The 26,040-nt window shown below is 39.1% G+C and overlaps 1 pseudogene; it reads left to right on the top strand.

The window, feature by feature from the left end:
• Positions 1-5,651: 5,651 nt before the first annotated feature.
• Positions 5,652-10,848, top strand: LOC110334302 (annotated as a pseudogene).
• The last annotated feature ends 15,192 nt before the right edge of the window (positions 10,849-26,040 follow it).

The following is a 26,040-nucleotide window of genomic DNA, read 5'->3' as shown; positions in this document are numbered from 1 at the left end:
ACATCTGATAGAAGGCCGATATCCAAAATATGTAAAGAACTCACGAGACTAGACATTAGTCCCTAGAATTTCAAACTAGCTGATTAAATTTCTCATGCCATCTAAGCTCTTGGTGACAGTTTGCTATAAAGGTTTATCAAGAGCAAGTTACTACCACAAAAACACTTCTTTAGCCTTAACTCCTGTCTCAACTGCTAAGATGGGCTTTTACAATATACAGAGAAGCACAGCCTGTCTTAGAACTGTATAATACAGTTGGCTGTTTCATCTCTCCTAGTTTTGATTTTTTGTTTGTTTGCACGTTTTACTCTGATGGTTTTGTTTCTCTTTCACAAAGTTGTTTGCTAATATTATTTTAATTGAGCCGGGCCTGGTGGCGCAGGCCTTTAATCCCAGCACTTGGGAGGCAGAGGCAGGCGGATTTCTGAGTTCGAGGCCAGCCTGGTCTACCAAGTGAGTTCCAGGACAGCCAGAGCTATACAGAGAAACCCTGTCTCAAAAAACCAAAAAAAAAAAAAAAAATTTTAATTGCCAATCTTGATTTAAAATGTTTTTTTTTCTCTCTCTCTCCCCCAGAAGCCGCCTTGAACTAACAATATAGCCCAGGCTATCTCCAATCTCACAGCGGTGTTCTCCCCTCAGCCTTTTGAACGTTTTAGAACTCTAGGACTGAGCCATGCCTGACTTCCTATTATGTTCAGGGTGGCTTTTTTACTTATAGCTGTTTACTTACTTTCCACTCCATCATTTTTCTGTATTCCCTCCCATCTTGTTGCTGTTTTCCCTTAAATAGCTGGTTGTTCAACATCTTTAGCTCAACCAGTCCTAAATGAATTGGACATTAAAGTGTTAACTGACCCTTACATCCTAAAGGACAGCAGCAGGAAGGCCCTGGACCTTGAACACGTGAGTCAGTGAGGGATGCCGTGCTTCCCCCACCACAGCTGCTGCCTGTGTCCTTCCATCTTGTCACTCTCCCTAGGATGTCCTGAGCTGCACTGAAGCTTTTCAGAGGAAGGACAGTGTGTTCTCCTGACTTTCTGTTTCCTTGCTCTCTACAACTTTGCATGATCTTCCTGCCTCTTTCCTTTTTCTCGTGCCCCGAGTTTCTCCACAGCAGCATAGACGGCTTCAGACCTCACTCCTGGCTGTTTCTCCTTCCAGAACCCCCTGCCACTGCTGTTCATGCTGCGTCTTGTTGTGTCCCTGTCTTTTATTTTAACCAGGGCTTCTTGCAAGTTTTATCTTTGGAAACGTCCTTCATCACATTTGGGTTGCTGAGAAGTGTGTTGATTGATTTGTACAGGTTTCCTTTACTGATTTCTAGTTTTCCGTCAACAATGGTCTGAGGCCACGATGCATGTCAGGTTGCTGAGCTCTGTTTGGAGTCTGAAGTGGGGTCTGCCTTGACATGGTGTCCTCTCCAGCGTTGATGCTGCTTTACCTCCCTGTCTCGGTTTTGGAAATAGGATTTTGACAGGACAAAAGTCTTGATTTCTTTCTCCTTTTAGCTCTTTGCATTTCCTTCTTTGTGTATTTGGTGAATTGTTGATTATTGTATACATATTTGAAATTTTTTAGTGTCTTCTTGCTTGGCACACCATTTAAAGTGACTTGTCTGGGCTTTAGGAAATTAAACTACTTAAGCTTCAGTTTCCCCACATAAAAAAAGGATAATCCATTCTAACCTAAAATTACCTATAGTACCTAATACATGGATGAGAAACATTAAATGGAAATAATTGTGTCTTGATAATGTATTTATTTCTACTTGACTTATACAAGAAAGACATTTAAATGTTTTTCTTTTAAAATTATTTATAAAAAACAAAGAATAGATCTACTGGATGGAAATACAATGCAACAGTAGAATTGTGTTCTAGAAGTAGGGGGGTTGGAAGAAAAGGGTGTGTTGGTGTGACTGGGAGGAGAGGAGGGAAAGGGTGCAAACCTGATGTAAAGTGAATAAGTAAATTAATGAAAAAATAAAACTAATTCGTGGCAACCTCAAAATTAACTAGAAGAATGGGGCAGCAATAGATGAACACGTTTGAGAGCAAAGTAAGGAAAAAAAAAAGAAAGAAAGGAAGAAAGGAAGAAAGGAAGGAAGGAAGAAAGAAAGAGAGAAAGGAAGAAATAATATTGCCCATAAAATAATTTATATGATAGAAATTATAGTGTTCATGTCTCCACTGCTTGGTTGAATGGGTATGCTGTTATTTTTTTTCTTTTTTTTTCTTTTAATTATTTTATTAGATATTTTCATTTACATTTAATTTGCTATCCTGAATGTCCCCTATACCCTCCCCACCCACTCCCACTTCTTGGCCCTGGCGTTCCCCTCTATGGGGCATATAAAGTTTGCAAGAGCAAGGGGCCTCTCTTCCCAATGATGGCTGAATACTCCATCTTCTGCTACATATGAAGCTAGAGACAAAAGCTCTGGGGGTACTGGTTAGTTCGTTTTGTTGTTCCACCTATAGGGTTGCAGATCCCTTCAGCTCCTTGGGTACTTTCTCTAGCTCCTCCATTGGGAGTCCTGTGTTCCATCCAATAGTTGACTGTGCGCATCCACTTCTGTGTTTGTCCAGCACTGGTATAGCCTCACAAGAGGCTGCTATATCAGGGTCCCTTCAGCAGGATCATTCTGACATGTGCAATAGTATCTGGGTTTGGTGGCTGATGATGGGATGGATCCCCGGGTGGGGTAGTCTCTGGATAGTCCATCCTTTCGTCTTAGCTCCAAACTTTGTCTCTGTAACTCCTTTTATGGGTATTTTGTTCCCTATTCTAAGGAGGAATGAAGTGTCCACCCATTGGTCTTCCTGCTTTTTGGTTTTCTTGTGTTTTGTAAATTGTATCTTGAGTATTCTAAGTTTCTGGGCTAATATCCACTTATCAGTGAGTGCATATCTAGTGACTTCTTTTGTGATTGGGTTACCTCACTATGGATGATATTCTCTAGATATATCCATTTGGCCAAGAATTTCATAAATTCATTGTTTTTAATAGCTGAGTAGTAGTCCATTGTGTAAATGTACCACAGTTTCTGTATCCATTCCTCTATTGAGGGACATCTGGGTTCTTTCCAGCTTCTGGCTATTATAAATAAGGCTGCTATGAACATAGTGGAGCATGTGTCTTTATTACCAGTTGGAACATCTTCTGGGTACATGCCCAAAAGAGATATTGATGGATCCTCTGGTAGTACTATGTCCAATTTTCTGAGGAACCGCCAGACTGATTTCCAAAGTGGTTGTACAAGCTTACAATCCCATCAGGTCATGCTGTTATAAATGATGTATAGCAAAGTTGGAGAGTTTCTCTGAGGAAGTCAATTGTAAGTAGAACTTAGTACATAACCAAAATGAAAACCATTAGGAAAACCCAGCTGCAGGATGTGTCCCCAGGAAGCCATTGCAAAGCTACCATGGAGTAGATCAGATAGTGGAGCCAGTGAAATGAGGGAGTGTAGCAAGTGTCAATGTGCACCATCATCCATTTGACCTTGCCCAGAACAGGATGTCTGGATCTTACCAGCTGCTTGGCCCTTTGAGATGCCTAAGGATGAGAAAGCCAGATGGATTATGGAGAATAATAGTGTATTTTCAAGAGCTAAGTAAGTAATGACTCACACACAGCCTGTTGAAGATACTTCAAGGAAATGGTTCTAAAAGCAATGGGATCTTTGTACATTTTGTAACCCTTGTTGTTGTTAGTAGGATAGTCCTGCATGGCACAATCCTCAATAGACTTCCCTTGTGTAGACAAAGTAGGAAAACATATTCAGAGGCAATGCCAACCTCATCTGAAAATTGGAATTATACAATACACATAAGAAAAGCACAGAAACCAAAATGTTACTAACAAGTAACAATAACTTATTGTCCTGACTGTATTTAACCAAGGAGGCTTCAAAGGCCCTCCACAAAACACATGCACTGCTCTTACATATGTCAAAACCAAAAGTGGAGAGCCTACTGATGAAGACATACTAGGCTTTGGTTTTGGCTTATGGATAAATAAGTCTAGGCCTGAGCTAGGGACCAGCACTGTGCCTTCTGATTTGTTAAGGCCAAAATATACTGGGTACTAGGATGAAGGGTGAAGAAATGACTTGCTAAGATGCTTGTTAAAAAATCACAAAGCCAGGCAAAATGTAACCGCTATTCCAATAGTGGCCCAACATTCATGGATACAACCAATTAACTACTCTCTGATTTGGTTAAAGACTTGTTTGAAATGGGAACCTACATTTTATATTCTAAGCCTTGACAAAATCTGTGGATGGGAGAGTCCTAACCTTACACTGTTATTTTGGTAAATAAATGTGATATGCTGTGGTGATTTGAATATGCTTGGCCCAGGGAGTAATACTACTAGGAGGTGTGGCCTTGTTGGAATAGATGTGGCCTTGTTGGAGGAAGTGTGTCACCGTGCAGGTGGACTTTGACATCTCCTGCTGGGTATCTCCAGAAGAGTCAGTCCCTTCCTGGGTACTTTCGAATCTAGCTATAGAGCTCTTGACACCACCCCTACTATGTCTGCCTACAAGCTGCCATACTTCCTGCCATGAGGATAATAGACACTGCCTCTGAAAGTGTAAGCCAGCCCCAATTAACTCTTGTCCTTTATAAGATTTACCATGGTGATGGTGTCTTTTCACAGCAATGGAAACCCAAAATACATTTATACCACATATGATAGCTGATGTAATTCTAGGTAGCAAGACCCATTCCACAGAGGTTGGTGGTTACTGGGAGAGAGCCATATCAATTAAAGTAATGTTATCATTTTATTATTCTTACTGAGACATGGTGTTCCAAAGCTCATAAAGGAATCTAAAGAGAGCTTATTACACATTTCATTGATCAGTAAACGTTGCTGAAGAGTTGACAGCAGAGTATAAGAGCCTGAGGAAAAGGATGAAGCATTAGGAAATTGCTGCATTCCTCTGCTATGACATCTGCGAGTGCTGATTTATGATCTAACTGAAGGCCATCTGTAGAAATAAGGACAACAATATATATGTGGCTGGGACAACCCTAATGGTGATGAGACTGCCAACACTACTAGAAGAATCAAGATCACAGGACCCTCATCTGGGATTTCAAGTGTCATTTCCTCTTGCAGCCATCTCTACATACCTTTGGGCGTGGTCTGGAGGACTATGTAGGTGGTGTGAGGTTACCTGAAGGAAGGATTCTAGAAAAGTAACTTTCCTCACTGTTGATATCCACACTGCTGAAAATTTTAAGGGATGCAGCTATCTTTGACTCAACCAAGTAAGTATTTCTTCACTTTTGCTTCTCCTGAAAGAATTCATCACTTTAATCTAAGCTACACTTGGATACAGTACTTTCTTGGTTTCATGCAGTGCTTCAGAAAAAATTTTAATCTTTGCTATACAGGGCACATGGCACATAAGACTTTTTAACTCAACAGTTCTAAAGAAAATTTTGTTGTTCCAGAGAAATGTAGCAATTTCTTGCGTTTGTGTTGTCTCAACTAAAGTAGGAAGGACAAGAGGAAAACAAGATATTCATATTACTGACATCTCTTGTACAGAGTCTTGGGAGAGCTTGGCACACTCTCAAATGTCTAGAGTAGCCTTAGGACAAGAAATGATTCATCTCAAATGAGAATTTATCATGAATGAGACCACAGGAGAATGTAGGTCCAATTTGTCACAACTCCAAAAGAAAACAGGTAAACTTTTCTGGTCTTAGTTCTAGACTGACTGACTTGAATTAACCGAATGAAGCTCTCAATCTCATCCTAAAGTGAACAATACTAACAGACATGTGTCTTATATTATCTTGAGAACTTGCCTCAAATCAAATAATTTTGTAAAAAGAAAAGCATGTTAATGTCAAATTTTTGCCTTTATTTTATTGATAATACATTTTAAAAAACTGAATTGGTAAATATATGTATGTAACAATAATTAATGAGAAAAGAGGCCATGAATTTGAAAGAAAGCAAGGAGGGCTACGTGGAAAGGTTTTAGAAATGGTTGTGAATACAAAATGAAATAAATTATTCAAAAATATAAATTTCTTAATTTGTTACAACTAAATTTATTTCATGAAATGTAAAACAAAAAATGTAACATATCTAGACTGATGCATCTCTTCAATAAGTAATAGAAACTCTCTCTCTCTCTCTCTCTCTCTGTGTTTATCCAGTATAAACTAAAATCATGGCATCATCATATTCTTTGAAAAACTGAGATGTGAATTTTGATAAAAGTTTGATTTTGATTTTAAAATATTTGGTTAATAACTTTCAAACTGAATAATTTTTCTGATGTATTTAATTATTTGGGGCACATGAGATTAGTTACTTCCCACATTTCAGGCATTAGCAATCCCCTCTCTTTAGTTTGGACATTTCAAATCCCATCTATTAAAGGTTCTGTGGAACTTAGTTTCTTAGTCTCGCAGGTTTTTGACATTGTTTTGAGTTTGGGTTTGTATTTTCTTGCTTTTGTTCTTTGGAGGGATTGCACATTTTCATTTTCATGTGTATGCATCTGATTTATATGTGCATCTTCTCATGCATGCGTGATCCTTGGAGGCTAGAGGTTTATGTCAGGGATCATCGTTAATAGATCATCCACCTTATTCACTTACACATCTCAACTATAATGCCAATCTACCTATAAGGCTAGATTTCTTATCCAGCTTTCTCTGGGGATTCTCTGTCTTATAAGGCTGGGCTTACCAGGGGCTTCAACTCCCACCCTGCTTTTGTCTAGATTCAGGAGATTGTAACTCCAGTCTTCAGACTTTATGGCAAACATTTTATCTACCACACCCCTTCTTGGTCCTTATATAGTTATTTCTGAAAGTCCTCTGGGTACTACCCCTAATGCTCAAAAATCCTTCTTAATGTGGTACATACCTGATCCTTCCTCTTGCAATGACAAATTTCCAATGTTTTAGAGGCCTATCTGCCAAAAGTGCCTTGGTGATAAAATCAGCACAACTCATTGTCACAAATTTGACAGGTGCATGTGATCAGAGCTGAGGTCTTATCACAGAATGGAGGATAGAGGATTGAGGTAATTTTCACAGTAGATGATGTTTGTTCTCCCAAGCCAGCTCAAATGTACTAGGTTGTGCAAGTGAGGCCTCTGTGTCTAGACAAGGTCTCCCTAGACAGTCTGTTGCTTGTAATCTCACATGAGTAGACCATATATGTAACATTTTTCTTTATGGCAGGGGCACTACTGCTGGTGCTATTGTCAAACCTGCTTCTTTGGGAGAATTATGGTCTCTGTGCCCATGTGTCAAGTAATCAATGGGCAATGCCAGCTGACTCTTGAGCACTTGCTTAATCAGGCACGTGGCCTATCTGAGAACACCAATAACCTCACTTCAGAAATATTCAATGAGTTTGTAAGTACCTCGCTAACTTCTGGCTTCTCCAAAGAGGAGTTGTCAAACAATATCTGGGCAGTACTGAGGCTCAGCAGAAAAGCACTTTGATGTAAACATCATATAATATATACCTTCACAGCCACAAGGAGCTCTCTGCCACTGAGATAAAACTAAAAAATGGAACAAGTTAATAAATCTAGAAAATTTAATGTGGGAGTAGTCTTTAAGTGATTTTTTTTCATCTAAACCAGATTTTGGTATTTTTAATTATTTTCTTAATTAAAATGTTTCCACTTGTGACACAAAGCCCTAAAATCCATGCCTGAGAACACTCTGTGCGTTCCTCTTTTTGGATGCTGGGGGCTAGTTTCCGTCAACATGTTTCATTTAGTGCAAAGCAGATACCTAAGAAAGCAGGATGGTTGTAGGGGATGGCCTGAATTAATCAGAACTAAAATGAAAGAAATCAGGCAGGAGAAGAAAACCAATAGTGGTGATGACAATTGTAAGAATAGTGCCTTCTCAGACATCCCCAAACCTGGGAGTCATTGTAAGATGTGAGCATCTCTCTCTGGAGATACTGTTTTCCAAGTGTAACTAAACCCTGCCTTATGATGAAGATGCTTTGAAGGACCGTATGTCCCCTCCAAGTCAGTGAAGGTGGCAACATAGACAAGAATTTCAAACAACAGTGAGCTTGCAAGGCAAGCCCCTCATATGTGGAATAAGTACACTCATGATGTCTCATTTAATTGCTAGAAATTCTTTCATTCTGCAATCTTGAGTGACAGTATCTCAGTTTGTTGAGATCCCTTGTAATTCATTCATCACAATTTTCCTCACAATAAAATTTAAATAATCCATATTTTAAGTAATGTATTTAATAAAATGCAGTGTCAATACATATTAATTATATGTAAACATTATTTATATATCTGTATTTTAGGTTTTCACTGTATAATATTTCTAAAAATATTATTCTTGATTTTTAAATGACTGATTCTATTATAATCAGCAAATTGTATTTTTGAATTTTTGAGAAAATTGATGAAGTGAAGGTGTAAAAACTCATTGATAACTGAAATGACTGGAAGCCAAGGATTCCCAAACACAGATATATACTCAGTGTGCCATTAAGAGCATCATTAAAACACCAAATGTTTTGTAGTCTCCTTTTTTCATTATTCTTTTCAAATAACAACTCTTTAAAAAGCATGCGAAAACAAGACAATAGTAAGTCAGAGAAGTTAGTAGACTCAAACAGGAGGAGGAAAAGTGAGATTATAGATTTCATTCACTCACTACACTAAAGCTTCACTTTCCTCATTTCTAAATTTATATATTTAACGTAGCACTCATCCTGTAGTAGTAACCATGGACCGAACATATTACTTAGCTGCTCATTGATTCACTGCCTCCGTCCTGAATTCACCAAATGTTCTGAACATTTCCAGGATAAAATGTATGCTTCAGGTCCAGTCTTATCAGACAAATTCCTCTGGCTATGCTACAAATATTCCCTCCGTGTACCATATAAAACAACACAAGGCCAAGAGATTCAGGTGAGTGTAATTTTCTCATCAAATCAGGTGAAGAGTCCACTGGCTCTGCCAAGCTGCAAGTTGTTACAGGAAGAAGCAAAAACAAACCAAATCATGCCCCCCCCTGCCAAAAAAAAAAAAAAAAAAAAAAAAAAAAACAAAACACACCCCCCTGCCAAAAAAAAAAAAAAAAAAAAAAAAAAAAACCTGAGCAATCCAAGCGGGCAAAAAAAATCACAATTCTCATTTGATGCCTTCCCCCTTGGTCTTTACAAGTACATGTTGTAAAATATTGAATGTGTTTTACCAGAGGCAAATATGGCTTTTGATGCGAGGTTGCCACATTATAAACTTCTAAGTTGGAAATATTATATACTTCATTCTATTCCTTGACATAACGATCTTAATATCTTAGGTTTAAAGCAATCAAATGTGTACACATGTAGCACGTATAATTTGTTTCTTTAATGATTTTTGTATATTCACTATGCATATTCCGTATATTGGTTATGTACAGAATGTATATAAGAAATTGTAAACATGAGAGAAAGCAATGGCAGAGAATATCTACAAGGAGCTATCCCATGTCTAGGTACTCACAAAGCACTATACTAACACTGCATCAAATGATCCTCAAAATTGTATAACACACACTACAAACACTACACTAGATATCACATGCAATTCAACCTGCAGTTCTTTACTTAATGTGATGCTCAGTGTTTTTGCCTAGCCTGAGGCCCTTTTGAACATGACCATAGGTATGCTGATTGGCTGGAACAACACCCTGATGCAAGTAGTAGCAGATATTGCTGATCTGGAGTCAGCCCCTGGTGTTGGAGCTTTCATTTCTAAAGTCAGAGAGATAGCTGCAAAATTCATGAGGCTATCAACAATACTAAAAGAAGTCAAGTCATTACTCAGCCTGCTAAGTTCCTGCCTTTCACTACTTTGTTTTTCTTAGTCACGAAATCTGTGACCCTGGTAGAGACAAATGCACTTGAAATACGTCCTCTCCTGGGAGAGTGTAATGTAGCATGCTTATAGATACCCTCATGCCTAAGGGTTTGTTGGTCACTCCAGCTTTCTCTAAGGTGTTCATCTGTACAACACGGGGTTCTCAAGAGATAGTAATGTCTCCTCACAATAGTTTGAGCGATATCCTTCCTGCACAGAATGAAGATCTCTTGAGATTTTGAAGATCTTATCACAGCACCCCTGGTCTGTCCACATCAAAAGCACCAAGTGGGGTCCTCATCATTTCTTTGGGTTTGTTTCCTCATAGTAGACAGGAGGTAGATTTGACTGAAAATAAGAAAAGGAAAACAGTGAACTAATAAAACCAAGACACACAAATGGTACCCCAGAGATGACACCAAAGACCCAGGAAGGTCCTTTCTGGGAGAGCTGACACTAGCTTCTCTACTGTCCCTTGGCCAAAACCACATCTACAGTCAAGTATCAAGTTCTAATTTTGTGATAACATACTCCATCTTAGATGAGCTCTATATCAAAGATATATGTGTGTGGGGCGGTCTTCTGCCTAGTTTATGGGTAAAAAAATATCTATATGTGCCTGCTCCAGAATCGTGAAATTGTACGTTTGTCTGAATATTTTCTTTCCTAAGTGTCTCCCAAATCTTTATTCAACATTTAAAGTAATACAGGAGAATAATAACTATTAGCACATTTAGTAAGAGATTATTATTATTACTACTACTATTGGTGATTAGCTTCATCTTGACTTTGAAGAAGATGGGGACTACCTTGCCTCATCTGGACTGCCATCCTTACACTGGTTATATAATTCCTATCGCCTAGTTTTCTATCATGCACTTCTTACCTGCCTAAATTACGATGGAAAAAGGATTGCCACTCATGTCAAGATCCCGAGATGTAAAATGGTCCACAGACAATGCTAAGTCACCCTTCTATCTATTCTGAAATGCCCAGAAACAGATGGGATGCTATACTGCTGTAGGGACCCATTCCTACAAACATTTTGGTTAATTTTATACCTTTTCAGTGTGTACTTATCAATTAAGGGACTCTCCTTGGGGTATTAAAAACTAATGATTTAAAATATGTCTGAAAATATTAATAGCAAACATAGTAAAAGCATTAAGATACTCCCATCAATATCTGTCATGAGTTATATGTGTTTCTTGAAAATAAGATGTGACACAACTCTTCTCAGAAACAGTTACTCAGTGCATTTCAGGTAGACTCTTGGTGTGAGACATTATTCTACCAAGAACATGAAAATCTTGGTATAATTTATGAAATCCAGTAGCAACCATGAGTCAATTTTTACACTCTCCTGAGGAGGAAAAAAACCTGCAAGTATTGTGCACTTTACTGTTCTTAAGTTCCATGAACTTGTCAGTCCAGAAATGTTAGCATCTAAGGAGGAAATGGCATGTCTGCTGACTGGCTTGCCCTTTGCTTGTCTGAGTTCTCTACGCAGTAACATCTTACAGCTAATACTATCTCTACCTGGGTTCTAACAGGGCTCCTCTGGGCTAATTTGAACTTCATCTGGACACTGTGTAATACTTTCCCCTCATCCTCTGATGCTTCTAAACAATTCCAATTGTGACAATGTCACATGAATGGAAATCCAGAAGAAAGAAGGTGAGGAATGGTTATAAGAACTGCCTATTTCTACCATTCTTGCCAGAAGATTTTCATGTATGTAACACGATTACAATTGGATAGAAGATTAGAAGATGGAAAATTTCTACACCATAGTCAGATGGGCCCCAGAATCTTTGAATGTGAATTTTCTCTTAGTGATAGGTACCCCTCTCGTGGAATATCCTAATATGTGTGTGAGATTATTATTAATTAGAATCACTTAGGGTAAAGTGTCTTTTATCCTAAAAACCTCCCTGGCTAGATTTTCCAACTCTCATGTCTGTTCTTTGTGACTCCCTTTAGCCTCTACTTTTTATCCCATTTCATAAGAACAAAAGTGTCTCAAGTAAGTTTATTTACCAACTGGTCCAGAGGAATCTCACAACTATTCACTTCACAGTCATAAATGTGCATGGCTGCTGGTCTCTACATTAGATTTCTGCCGATTTTCTTTTTCTCCTGTTCATTTACATACAAACCAGGTCAGAAAGTGAAGTTCATTAGAATTAGTTTATGTGAATGGTGAGATGCATTTCTTTCTTTGATTTCAAGCCCCTAAGCAATATTTTTAAACAATCAACATGTCCATACACATAGACATGCTAAAGAAGTTTACAAATTGGAACACCCAATCTCCCAGCTAGGATCTCTAATAGAACATGTCCTCGGTGTGGAAAGGCATGATGGGTGAGGGTATTGCAATCCACCAACTACCTCAAAGCAAGTGAGACTGTGTGATAATTTCAAGGTGGAGTTGAGCTGCCTTTCTACAACAAAGAGCTTGTGGAAAGAGAGGAAAGGAAAAATGACCATAAGACCTAAAAATAAATGAGACAAGATGTCAGTTCCATTGTCATTGAAAAACCAAATGCAGGTTATTGGATACTACTATTTGAAGGGTAAAGACCTCTATGCCCAGACAGGGCTCTTGAATTTAGGGAAGATGGAGGACTCCATTTTCTTAGCAGGGCTTCCTCTTCTCTGCCTGATCTGGGAAACCCAACCCATACTCCACCTGAAGGAAATCACGTAATCCCTGGAGAAATTACAGTTCAAATTTCTAGAATGCCTCTCCATGCAAATGAGAGATACCTCAGATACCTCAGCCCAATGAAACTTCACCCTAAGAAAAACTTCTTCTCCAAGGTTTTATATATATCCCCGGTTTATGTATCAAGCTCACCCCCAAAATGATGTATGTATAAGCTAACATCTTCTCAGAGAGGTGTTTCAATGAAGATGATCCTTGGAGAAGCCTCAGAAAACCCTAAGCTGGAGCAGGATCCTGCAAAGCTCACATTTTCCAGATTCCACTTCATTCTTCCAGCGCCGTGTGCAGCAGTGTCTGGACATCCTGAGAGGGAGGAAAAGGAGAACCAGGAAGCAGAGCTGGACCACAATAAGCATACCACAGGCTAACACAACAAACCAAGGAGCTAGATATCCACCATCACATGAGTAAAGTGATGTGATGTGATGTATGTGTGTGTGTGTGTGTGTGTGTGTACATGTATGCATTCATGCACCATAGACTTTCATTCAACCATAAAATTAAAGAAATTATATCCTTTCTAAAATAAATAAATAAATAAATAAATGTAACTGCAGCTCACTAGGTTAAGTAAATGCATAAGATTGATAAAGGCAAATATCACAGGTTTCTGTTATGTGCAAAATCTAGATTTAGTAAATGTACATTTTAGAAAGCAAATATAGTATATATGATATAATAGTAGAATTGCAACTGCAATTAGGAAAAGAATATAAAGAAGATAGCTATGAGACACAAGGGAGAAGGTAATCAGAGAAAAGACAGAGACAACATTTTCTTCCACATATGAGAACTGGTTTAAACTGTAAAATAATGCAGATTCCCCTTCAAACCACTGTTAGGATCTCAAAAGTAGTCAGCTGAACTGGAGACATGGCTCAGCAAGCTATCAAGACTAATGACCTGAAACAAATCCTTGGGTCTCACGTACTAAAATGAGAGAAATGACTCCTCAGAATTGTCTTCTGATTTCTGTGTGCACGCTGTAATATGTGCCCCCCACACACGTGTGTGTACACACACGTGAACATGAACACAGTAAAATAAATAAAAGCATAACACAAAAGAAATGACAACTCCATCAAGGATCTACCAACAGAATACTGATTAATAGGTCCTATCTTTACAAAAAATGCAATAGGGATCCTCAAAAGGATTTTTAAATTCACATGAAATGAAACCATTTCCCTAAGCATACAAGAGTCTCAGCCCTGTGGGTTCTTAATCCACAGTGCAATGTCTTCATTACCCAGCTACTGTCCAGGCCTCCAACACAGAGATCGTTTATTTCATATTGCTTTGTACTGAGGGCTGAGGCAAGATGAGTCCATGGTGTTGACATTCCATAAATGTGGCAATGAAGATGAAACTAAAACCCAAAACACAAATGCAATAGAGAATCATCAATAGAGAAGAGCAAATTAAGTGAGTACTTTGCTACCAAATTTATGGTTATATGAATTTTCTCCCCATATAGCAAATTAACATATATCAAATGGTTAAACTAAGTCTTCAAACCCACAAGCATTTTATTTTTTATTATTTCTAAATTTATTTATCTATTTAATTTACATCCCAATAGCAGCACCCCCACTCATTGTAGTGTTCCCCTCACACAGATCTTCCCTCTATTCCCCTCTCCTCTTCTCCTCTGAGGCAGTGAAGTCTGCTTCCGGGATCTTCCCCAAGGATCCCTCCCAACATACCAAGTGAGGACAGGACTGGGTGTTTCCTCTTCCACTGAAGCCAGGTAAGGTGGCACTGTGAGGGGAACAGGATCCACAGATATGAAGCAAATTCAGGGACAGCCCCACTCCAGTTATTGGGAGACCTGTATGAAGACTGAGCTGCACATCTGCTACGTATGTGCAGGGGGCCTTAAGTCCAGGCCATGTTCACTCTTTGGTTGGTGGTTCAGTCTCCGGGAGCCCCCAAGAGTCCATAGTACATACTCTGCTGGCCTTCCTCTGACAGGCATCTTAAATGTACCTTCTAAAAACTGTTCTTAAGAACAGACGTGTCACAAATAGCTTGATTGTAAAAATTCACCAAGAACTGTACATATCATAAAACTGAACAGCAAGACTATTCCATATGAGAGAAACACAGTCTAGATACACTTTATTAAAAGATATACCAATATGTATTTGTATCACCATAGGTACATGAAAAAAAAAAAAAGAAGTAAATGCCTATTGCTGAAGTGATAATGCCAAAACATGGAGACAGAAGCCTGAACATGAAATAGAACTCCCATTGTGTTGGCCCGCTTTAATGATGCCAATATGGAACATGCAGGATACTGGAATGGAGTATCACCAGTGGACCTATTCATCTGCATGTTAGCACAAACATAGCCCAGGTTAGACGCAACCACTAGTCCAATAGTTTCACGGTCTTTATGTATATAGCCAACTAATTTGTGAATAGATTCAAGCCCTATTCTATAGCAGGAGGTGAAAAATCTAACTAGGAAGGTTTTAGGTTGCCAAAAGTTTTATCCTAGTGCTTGGATAAACTGATATCATGTGCCTTGTTGGGGTTCTGGAGTCTCCACACAAACACAGACCTCGGTGAGATAGGGATGGTTTACTGAATGCATACCCCAAGTCTCAACCACCATGGAAACAGCTCAGGCTTGAATGTTGAAAGCTGAATGCTAGACATTTCTCAGGGCTAGCTCATAAAGGCTAAAACTGCAATAACCTCAGTGAGCTAATACTCAGGTGCTTGTCTTACTACTCAGTGGTTGGCCCTGACTCAAGCCATTTTAGACATAACAGTTCACATCGAACTTTAATTTTATGGGATGTATGTGAAGTTTAAAGTTGTAGAATATCTTAAGATTAACAAATCTCATAACAGACAGAGCATAACAGGATATGTGGTTAGTGTGACCCAGCTCTGAGTCAAGTTACTTTTCTACGTCAATGACTGGCAGGCATATTACAGCAATAATGTGAAAGAACTGGTGGACATGGAACAAAATGTGTGCAGCTATGCTGGGAATGGAGCAGACATCAACATGCCTATCAGCCTTCTTAGAATCTATTTCATCTATAGATTGATGCGATTATCAAGTTACAGACACAAACTCTTCAGTGGTGTCTTGTCACTGGCAGAGACTCACAAGTTAAACTCCAGAAAATGAGTGACTGAGGCTGTGGCCTGATGACCTACTGATCATACAAGAATAAAAAATGGGCAGGAAAAGTGGCTCAGCAGTTAACAGTGATTGCTGTTACTGTATTGGATTTCAACACCCTTGCTAGGCAGAAAACAACCACCTCTAACTGCAGTTCCTAGAGATCTGATGCCTACTTCTGGCCTCTACAGGCAACCATGCTTATGTTGACTATAAACATTATTTTTATTTCCTCAGATGGAGGAATGAGATGAGAGCTGTGCCCAAGCATTATGAATGCATGGCTTGGACTAAGCCCAGAGCATTTCTATCTAATCATCCTTAGGCATAGGTCTGGAAGCTTCCAGCCTCTGTAAAATCTATTCTGAAAACCTGGACCTTAAAGGCTTCAATTTTCAGCCTCTGTGTGCTTAAGCTAGGCTTAGAATGTTTCAGCCCCTGAGACTTACCGCTGAATAAATGTACTCTTTCTAGCTCTTTCTGAATTCTAGCTGGTCAGTTAAACTTATCTGTTCTGGCTCAAACTCTGCTCTAAGCTGACTGATTCAAATTCGCTTCTCATGGCCTCTGACTGAATTGCTCTGCTTGGAAAAACTGTCTCTGAACTCCATAAACTGAACTGCACTAACTGCACTGACTGCATGAAGTGACCAGAACTGAACAGAACTGTACAGACTCAAGTCACTGAACTGAATTGCTCCCAATGCAACTGAACTCAACTCATTCAACTGAAATACATCCAACTCAACTGAACTCAGCTCATTCAACTGAAATACATCCAACTCAACTGAACTCAGCTCATTCAACTGAAATACATCCAACTCAATTGAACTCAACTCATTCAACTGAAATACATCCAACTCAGCTGAACTCAACTCATTGAAATTCCCAACACAACTGAACACAACTCCAGATCTGGAGTTCACATACACTCATACACATCAATTTTTTAAAAAATGACTCATAAACATAATTCACCTAATCCATGTTTCAGGGAATTGCAGAACAATTTTGTGTGTATGTGTGTGTGTGTGTGTGTCTAAGGTAATGGTGGTAGGCTTTTAATCCTACCTGATGTAGGAGGGCAGTGGGCCCCTCTACTAGGATTTTAGGCCTTTCTCATTTCTACCTCCTTCAGAGGAAGGTTTCCTAAGCAGTTCTCCCTCTTTCTCTTGCTGTGGGCCGATTTTTATTTCAGCAAACTGGAAGAGTGGTCTAACCAGTTGACATCTCATCAGACTCTATAAACAGAACTGCTGTATTGGCTTTATAATTGGGGGTTCTTCAGAGTGCTCACCTCCTTGTTATATCGAAGTCTTAGCAGAATGCACATGCAAAACATCAGCTCAACTCATTGGCTTCTTTCTGTTGAGGTTCACATTCAAGATCTGTCCTGATTTTTCTTTTAAAAAAGCATTCTAGATTCCCAGTATCACTTTGAAACAATTAGATTTAGAAACAGTGGATTTATTGTTGAGCTTATCTGCCTTCATGGTCTGCTTGAGTAGGTTAGTAAAAAACAAAAGGTCATACCTTTGGGTGTGTCTATGAGATGTTTTCTGAGGAGGTTTAGCAGAAAAAAGATCAACCCTGAATATGAGTGCCAGTATCCGATGGCCTGGAGACTTAATTGAGTGCCATCAGTCCCTCTTTGCTGCTTTCTGGTCCTGCTAGATATGAAAAAGCAGCCTCATGCTCCTGGCATGGTGTCCTTCCCACCACCATGGGCTGTATTATCTGACTTTGAGTCCATATAGGCCCCTCCTCACTGAAGGTGTTCAGCTCAGGTGTTTGGTCTCAGTAATGAGAAAATTAGAGAATACAGTGAATGGCTGAACCTGAGAGGGTCCTTGGTCCTTGGAGAGCAGTTGTAAACAGCATTTATTAAAAAAAATATATACTTTTTACACTTCATATTCCATCCCCGAACCCCACATCCACCCTCCAACTGCTCCACATCCCACACCTCCTCCCTACCTCCTGTCTCCATATGGATGTTCCCCATACACACACCTGATCTCTAAATTCCCTGGGGCCTCCAGTCTCTTGAGGATTAGGTGCATCATCTCTGAATGAACACAGACCTGGAAGTCCTCTACTGTATGGGTGTTGGGAGCCTCATATCAGCTGGTGTATGCTGCCTGTTTGTTGGTCCAGTGTTTGAGAGATCTCAGGGATCCAGATTAATTGAGAATGCTGGTACTCCTACAGGCTCGCCCTTCACCTCAGCTTCTTTCAGCCTTCCCTAATTCAACAACTGAGATCAGCTGCTTCTGTTCATTGGTTGGGTGCAAATATCTGCATCTGACTCTTTCAGCTGCTTGTTGGGTCTTTCAGAGGGCAGCCATGATAGGTCCCTGTTTTTGAGTGCTTCATAGCCTCAGTAATAGTGTCAGGCCTTGGGACCTCCCCTTGAGCTGGATCCTACTTTGGGCCTGTTGCTGGACCTTCTTTTCCTCAGGCTCCTCTCCATTCCCATCCCTGTAATACTTTCAGACAGGAAAAATTATGGGTCAGAGATGTGACTGTGGGATGGTAACCCCATCCCTCACTTGATGCTCTGTCTTCCTGCTAGAGGTGGGCTCTATAAGTTCCCTCTCCCTACTGTCAGGCATTTCATCTAAGGTCCCTCCATCTGATTCCCGTGAGTCTTTTACCTCCCAGGTCTCTGGTTGTAAGCAGCATTTTTTTATTATTATTATTATTTTCTTTATTTACATTTCAAATGCTATCCCGAAAGTTTCCCATACCCCTCCCCCCACCTCTGTTCCCCTACCCACCCACTCCCACTACTTGGCCCAGGCCTTGCCTTGTTGTAAGCAGCATTTTTAAAGACTGATTACAATGTTCCAAAATTAGGTCAATGTTCAAAAACTAGGTTAATGATGGTAACAAAGTCCTGTGTACATACTAAAATCATGACCTGTTCAGCTAAAATGTGTGAAACGTGTCAAGTGTATAATATACATCAGTAGAGATGCACAGTTCCTTGCACGGGATAAAATGACTAAGCAAAATAATGTGGTATCCAGGGTCCAGCATCTTTTCTACTCTGCAGGTCTGTAGTGAGGCGGCTAGTTCAGATGGCCGTGTTTAGAGGAAGACACAGAAAACAGGCACCTAAATATCACCCGGCTGTCAAGTGCACCACTGGGGAAAGCAGGCAGCAGAAGATGATGGGATTTCCTGAAGCTACTAAGATTTTATGGATTTGAGTTTTTAATGTTCTTTCTGGCTATGTTCCCACCACCACCACTACCACCACCTCGCTCTTTCCACTTTCTTAGTTGCTAAAGCATAACCATCTGTGTTTTCCTCTTGCCTTTTAAAAAGAATTTGTTCAACTTCTGGCTTCTGGATCGTTGGCTTATCAGCTCTCCTCAGCATCTGGACAACAACTAAAGGATCTAAAGCAAGATGGTGACAAGTGTCTGCTGTGGGCTGAGTTGTGTCCCTAACCACAAAGGTGCATGATGCAGCATGTCACTGTGACTGCAACTGGGCTAGATTGTTAGGAGGCAATGAGGGTGATGTGACATGACTTCATAAAAGAGGGACCATGGCCTCAAATACAAATAATATGAAACCAAGGCCGAAGGTGAAGGGGAGGAGGGGAGGAAAGGAGAAGGGAAAGGGCAGAGAATGTGGGTTGGAAAGATGGAGATGGAAAAAGGAGATGAAGAGAAGGGAGAGGGAAGGTTTCCCTTCCCATCATTGGTGAACACACCAGAAGGCAGTCTGTATGTGCCAGGAGCCTTGTTGGGCAACTATTTCCTCATATTATACTTTCAAAATTCAAGACCAGGAGAAATAAATGTCCTGTGTTTAATTCATCCAGTCTCTGTTTTGTCAGAAAGAAGGAATCTAGGAGGCTGTTTTCACAGAAAGAACTATGCCTCTGTGTTGAAGGTGTTCATTTCTCTTGTAACAGAGCTTCTGAATATACATGACCATGTGCTACTGTTTCAAAGGTAGAATAAAATTAATACACTGTCTTCTTTCCTTCATGTTCTCTTAGTCTTTTTTTTTTTTTTAACTTTATGTAACAATAGGAGGATGAATTCTTCACATCAGAAAGCATGCATCCCTTTCTGGGGTCTGAGAAGATGGCTTAGTTGGAAGGGTGCTTGCTGTGCAAGTCTGAAGCCTTGACTCTAGATCTCTAGCATCCACTTGTAAGGCTGGGCACAGTGCAGGGCACCAGTGTTACTGGCACTTGGAAGACAGGGACAGAGTATTCTTATGCTCTCTGATCAGCTAGTCTGGCCTAGTCAGTGAGCTCCTGGAAGGCACTTGACTTCCAACTCTGGTGCTCTCCGTCTCCCTCTCCCTCTCCCTCTCCCTCTCCCTCCCCCCCATCATAGTATGCAGGATGATACACACTTGTAACCCTGTACCTTGGAATCTGAGACAGATTGTTCATTCAAGGTCAGCCATGGTTAAACCCTTTACCTTTATAAAACCCAGTAGCATGTATAGTGAATGGACATCAATGCAAATCAATTTAAAATAAAAATACCACTGTAGAAAGGATTTCTTTTGTATTTCCTGCCCATCCTTTGCCCCCTACTATCTTGAACCCTAGTCTGTGACAGGCTATGTAAAAGACTGTATTAAATAAGTATTTTTTTTTATAAATTTGAAAGCAAAACTAAATAAATAACAAAAATTTTAAAACAAGCACTTCATTCAGCAAAAGCATTCCCAAAGGAAATGATCTTGAGATCAAATCAATTTTCTAAGATACAATGTCAAACAAAAAGAAATAAATAAGGAAGAAAGAAAGAAAGAAAGAAAGAAAGAAAGAAAGAAAGAAAGAAAGAAAGAAAGAAAAAGAAGGAAGGAAGGAAGGAAGGAAGGAAAGAAAGAAAGAAAGAAAGAAAGAAAGAAAGAAAGAAAGAAAGAAAGAAAGAAAGAAAGAAAGAAAGAAAGAAAGAAATAATAAATGAAAAGCTCTCTTGCAATGATCTAGATTACTGTTCCGTATAACTTTACGATTAGATCTGAACAAAATGAACAAACACTATACCTTGATTTAACAAAACATCAGTAATCAGATTACTGTTTTTCTTTTTAAAAATTGCTTATATTTATTTTTTTACTTTTTCATCAGTATAAGTAATAAAATTTAGCTGAAAAATTATTTCTCTCATCACTTTCTTTTTATCTGTATAAATATGTCATCTCTGGTCTTTCTACTTTTTGACTTATCTTACTACAAGCTAAATGTAGTTGGCTGTCCTGAAATAGTGTTACTGCTAAGATGAACGTTTAAATGCTCTAATAATGTCTATTGATGAAAGAAAGGTGGGAGTGTTCACACACAATGAATCCGGAGGGCCAAAGAAAAGTATCTACTTCAAGTAAAATTAGCCAGCCCTTGCTCAGGAATGCGTATGGTAATCTGTTCTTGTCTGAATTTGGAGACCAGAAGGCTCAGCCTTGCGTTATTATGAATTGAGAAAAACACACATGGGTAGTTAGTTCTTTCATCGTATGGCATTTAACTAACCATTGAGAGGAGTTCCCAATGTTTTTAACCTTTCAACTTTACATGTATATTATCTAATATGCTATCTTTTGTTTTAATGTTTTTAATGAATTATCTGTATTAGGGTCAGGTCATGGGGATTTAAAAAGAAAATAAATAAAACAGCACCTTTTATTGTTGAAACTATGAGTATAAGAGAAGTCTCTTTGTCCCGAAACAACAAGGGAAGAGGAGCACCGCAGAATCCTAACATGCTTCCTCATCCCTTCAATTTGTGTTGAAAACGGCAAAGACTTAAAACTTGTACAATGGTTCGCATCTCTGATTCCAGCATGCAGGAGGCAGAGGGAAGAGGATTGCTGTTATAAATTTAAAACTAGCTTGGGCTGTATACACCAATCTCAGAAAGGAAAAACAAAAAAGTAAACAACTAAGATAAAAACAAACAAACAAAACCCAACAGAAAGCATTTGAAAATACAGGAATACTTCCAGTGTTAAATGATGCTAACAAAAACTGTATTTTCATATTACACTATCAGACCACTTAAACGTTCATCTTTTAAGCAGTAGTACCATTTCAGGTCAGTCGGTTACATTTATTTTGGTGTAACAAAAGATAGAAACCCAAGGAGCTGAAGGGGGCTGCAACCCTGTAGGTGGAACAACAATATGAACTAACCAGTACCCCCTGAGCTCGTGTCTCTAGCTGCATATGTAGCAGNCCTCTCCCCTCTTCTCCCTCTCCCTCTCCCCCCCCCCACACCACACTTTTTCTTCAGTAAAACTTCTTAGAAACATTGGTACACAATTTTGAGCTAGATTGTGTGGTGTCATCCTTGCTTCCCTCCATGTCCCCAGTCACTAACTGTGATTCGAACTTACTTCATACTTTACTCCCTGGAACCTGTTTCTTCTGTTTCCCCTGTCTTTATCCATGCTGCTGGTTTCCTACCTTTGGATTTCTGCAGTGGCCTCCTAATTCTTCTCTGGCTCTGCCAAATGGCTTTTGGTCCCCTACAATGATAAAACCTGCTACAAGGCCTCCCATTCTGCAGTTTCTGTCTTCTAAACCCTCTCTGTGTTGTTAGGAGACTTCTCACTGTCAAGCCAGTTATAGGGCAGCATGCTTCATTCCTTCCTTTGCGTTTTTCAGTAGTTTTTTTTTTTCTTTTTGTCCTTGAAAGCAGCCCCCTAACTCCCAACCCCCGATGGAATGCTATCAACCACTTCCCTGACTAGTTCAACTAGTATTTATGATCAGGATGAACTTAGTTTATATTTTAAATTGAGATGTTTTTGAGAGTAAATGGAGGTACTTGTTAATTATTACTCCAGAGCCACAGGCATGGATGGAAGTTATCTTAGCTAAATAATGATTAATAGTTGTGGTTTTCCCAACATGACTCTCTACTCTAACTCCTTTAGGATTCTATCAATAGTAAGACCTAATTTCCCTTCAGCCTCCAACCCACACTGTTCATGCCTTAGTTATAATGAACATAACGGTCATAGTCTGGCTCCTTGACCAGACTTGAAACTAGAGAAAAATGGACAAATAGAATCTTCCTTGTCTTTTTAGGATCAGTCTGTGAGTGAGCAGCCATACTTTCCCTATTAACCAAGTTTTTTAAAGCTCATATGATAACTATTATGTACATAGCTGCTGAGAGGTTATCAAAGTGTGCCAGACCCATGGGCCTGAGATCAAAACTATAGTGTTGGGTTCTCCAATATTCAGTATCATTTTACACAGGAAGGAAAAATCAGGAGCAAATAGAAGAGGATCCTGAACAACCTAAACCTGGATTGGAATCAGCAAAATGCTCAACCAAGCAAAAGTGAGCTTCTGACTGAATTACCAGAAGAAATCAAACACAAACCCAGGAAAGCAGAATCCAGAATGTCAAATGATCTGCCCAGGTTTTTCTTTGCATATAATATATAGCATATAACAACAACAACAACAACAACAACAACAACAACAACAACAACACCAGCAGCAGCAGCAGCAACATGGTCAAGCATGCTACAGGAACAGATAATATGACAAAAAATGAAGAAAAACAATCTAAGAGTCCTAAAAGTCACTCACACAGAGCTGCTCTGTGCTTATTCTAAAAGGGAAAGAAAGATCCAATTTGATCATTTTCCTCCACTCTTGAATCAGGCTGAGGAGCCAGAAGATATAATGATAATACACTATAGCTAAGAATTCTAAGAATCCATGATTAGTACATTCAAGGTCACCAGGTGCTAAAAGCAAGGATAACACCAGAGACATGACAAATATTAAGTATAAAATTACTAAAATCAAGACGTGCTTATGTGGATTTGACATCAGATTTAGACATAAAAGGGTTTTTTCACTTTCCTGAAAGTAAGAAAATATTACGATAAGAAAGGGTTAATATACAGAAACAGAGAAGCAGGTGTACCTCAGTGAGGTAGCTTGACATGTGTGCTGTCATACTCTTAGAATGAAGGAAGGACACAACACAAATTCATATCAGAAACAATGAAAGGAGAGGGGCAAGGGGCAAGTCTGCTTGAAATGCATGACAATGCCTTCTCTAAGAGCAAGGGCCATGTGCCACTAAAAAAGGAAAAAGCAAGTTTGAGAAGTAGTGATAAAACTAGGTAAACCATCAGACAAGAAATTACAAAACCCCTGTTAATCCGATGTAAAGCAACTTACAAGGCAACCAAGTAGGCATGCATTATGACAACTAAGAAAAAACAGAACTCAAGGGATTTCTGGTTCTAGCCTTAAAGAGTGCTCTACATAACTTTAAGACATTCTCCAAATGCAACTGCAAGCTGGGCAAATGCATTTTAAAGAAAAAAATCACGGGCATTGGAGTGCCACCCACACATGCAGGAAGTGGGCATTATGACACAAGAAGAAAGAAGTTGAAAATTTCACTGGAGACCCGAAATACAACTTCAAAATTAGGAATTTACTTGTCCATAGAGGATTTAGCAACCAGTGAAAGCATATTTGAATGTAAAAGCAGAATAAAATAATTTCAGCAAAATGATCATTTTCTAACCATCACAAAGTTCCTGGAGAACTCTGAATGATCTTTACATGGAACAAAATACTCTTCGTGTGGCTATCTTGGGTGAAATACTTTAGGCTGTTGGTCTGGAGCCTTGCCCATTGATATCCTCTTGTAATAGAACACTTAATTAATATATACAAACAAGTGGCAGAGTGTTAGATTTTACTAAATGCTTAGAAATTTAAATGTTAAATAGATTAATTCCCCAGGTGAGGATAAAAATGAGAAAATCCAACTAAGATTTTCTTTGAAAGTAATGTTGTTTGTGTACTTCTGCTTAGTTAGGCCAATTAAATCTTACTTTAGTGAGATATTGTATTTTCAGGTTTTGCAGTATTAAATTTGTTTAATTTTCTGAAAATAAATTATCTATAAACAAATAAATCAGCATATTTAATGTTGTATCTTGAATTAAGTACCATTCTTATATTAAAATACTTTTATCTCTAGTGAAGCTTACATATAATTAAGATCTGTTTAAATGAATGCTTTTTGATAGATCTTTAAAGGCAATTATTAGATGCAAATGAATGCTTTATAGTCCTATACTTACTTTCTACTAAGTAGAGCAAGTAGGGTTTCCTACTGTAATGGAACACCATGTTACTTGATAACCTAGTTTTGGCCTCTGAGTGCTCAGAGCTCAGTAATAAGTTCTCAGCTTAGCTTTAGCTTTAGCAGTCTTCCTCCTCCTCCTCCTCCTCCTCCTCCTCCTCCTCCTCCTCCCTCTTCTTCCCATTCTCCTGGCATAGTTGAAGAGAACATTAGAGTGTATTTTCTCCTTAATTTACCAATCAAACTTACCATCAAAATATCATTGTGGCAAAATTTTGGTACTCAAAAAATACTTTTATAAGTTTTAAGTTGCCCAGATCTTTCTTTCTCCTGGTTGATGTCACTTTTTTTAGTAGTCTATGAAACTTTTGTTTGTGCCCAAATAGCATCATGCTTTCAAAATTCTTTCTAACCTGTGATTCTCCCACTAGTAGAGTTTTTGAACCCTTTGTGCACAGAGGGTTCAAAGTGGGCTGTATACATATCTTCTTTGTCCTGAATAAAGAGAATTGGTAGCCCCACAACAAAATGATGCCACGTGGGTAATTTTAAAGCACTAAGCAGTAAGTGGGGTGCTCCAAATCATGCCTAAGATTTGGTCTTGACATTGACATCAAGTCTAACCTTTATTACTCAAGAATTTCTTGATATTTTCTACTTTGTTTGAAGCTCTAAGGACTGAACCCTGGGACTTGTGTGTGCCAGTCAAGGACTCTATCAATGAGCAGCAGCCAGTCCCTGATACATTGAGACTGAATATCAATGTAGACAAAGCTTGCTTCTCTCTAGATTTTCTTCCTCAGCCTCCTAAGTGGTGTGATTACAGGGGGATACCACCATATACAGCTCATAATTTATATCCTTCAACCCTACTAGAATGGCTTGAAATAAATGTTTATTTATATGTGCTAGCTACTTATTTATTTATTTATTATCTCCAGATTTTATTCCTCCTGTACACCCCCTGACTCTTCCACATCCCATACCTACTCCCCACCCCCTGTCTCCACGAGGATATCTCCACCCCCTACCTTCATCCCACCTGACCTCTAAACTCCCTTGGGCCTCCAGTCTCTTGAGGGTTAGGCGCATCATCTCTAACTAAATCCAGACCAGGCAGTCCTTTGCTGTATGTGTTGGGGCTGGTGTATGCTACCTGTTTGGTAGTCCA

This window comes from Mus pahari, chromosome 16, assembly GCF_900095145.1.
Source record: "Mus pahari chromosome 16, PAHARI_EIJ_v1.1, whole genome shotgun sequence".
NCBI classification, from domain to species: domain Eukaryota; kingdom Metazoa; phylum Chordata; class Mammalia; order Rodentia; family Muridae; genus Mus; species Mus pahari.
Note: the sequence above shows the minus strand (reverse complement) of the source record. Positions and strands in the feature narration are given on the sequence as shown.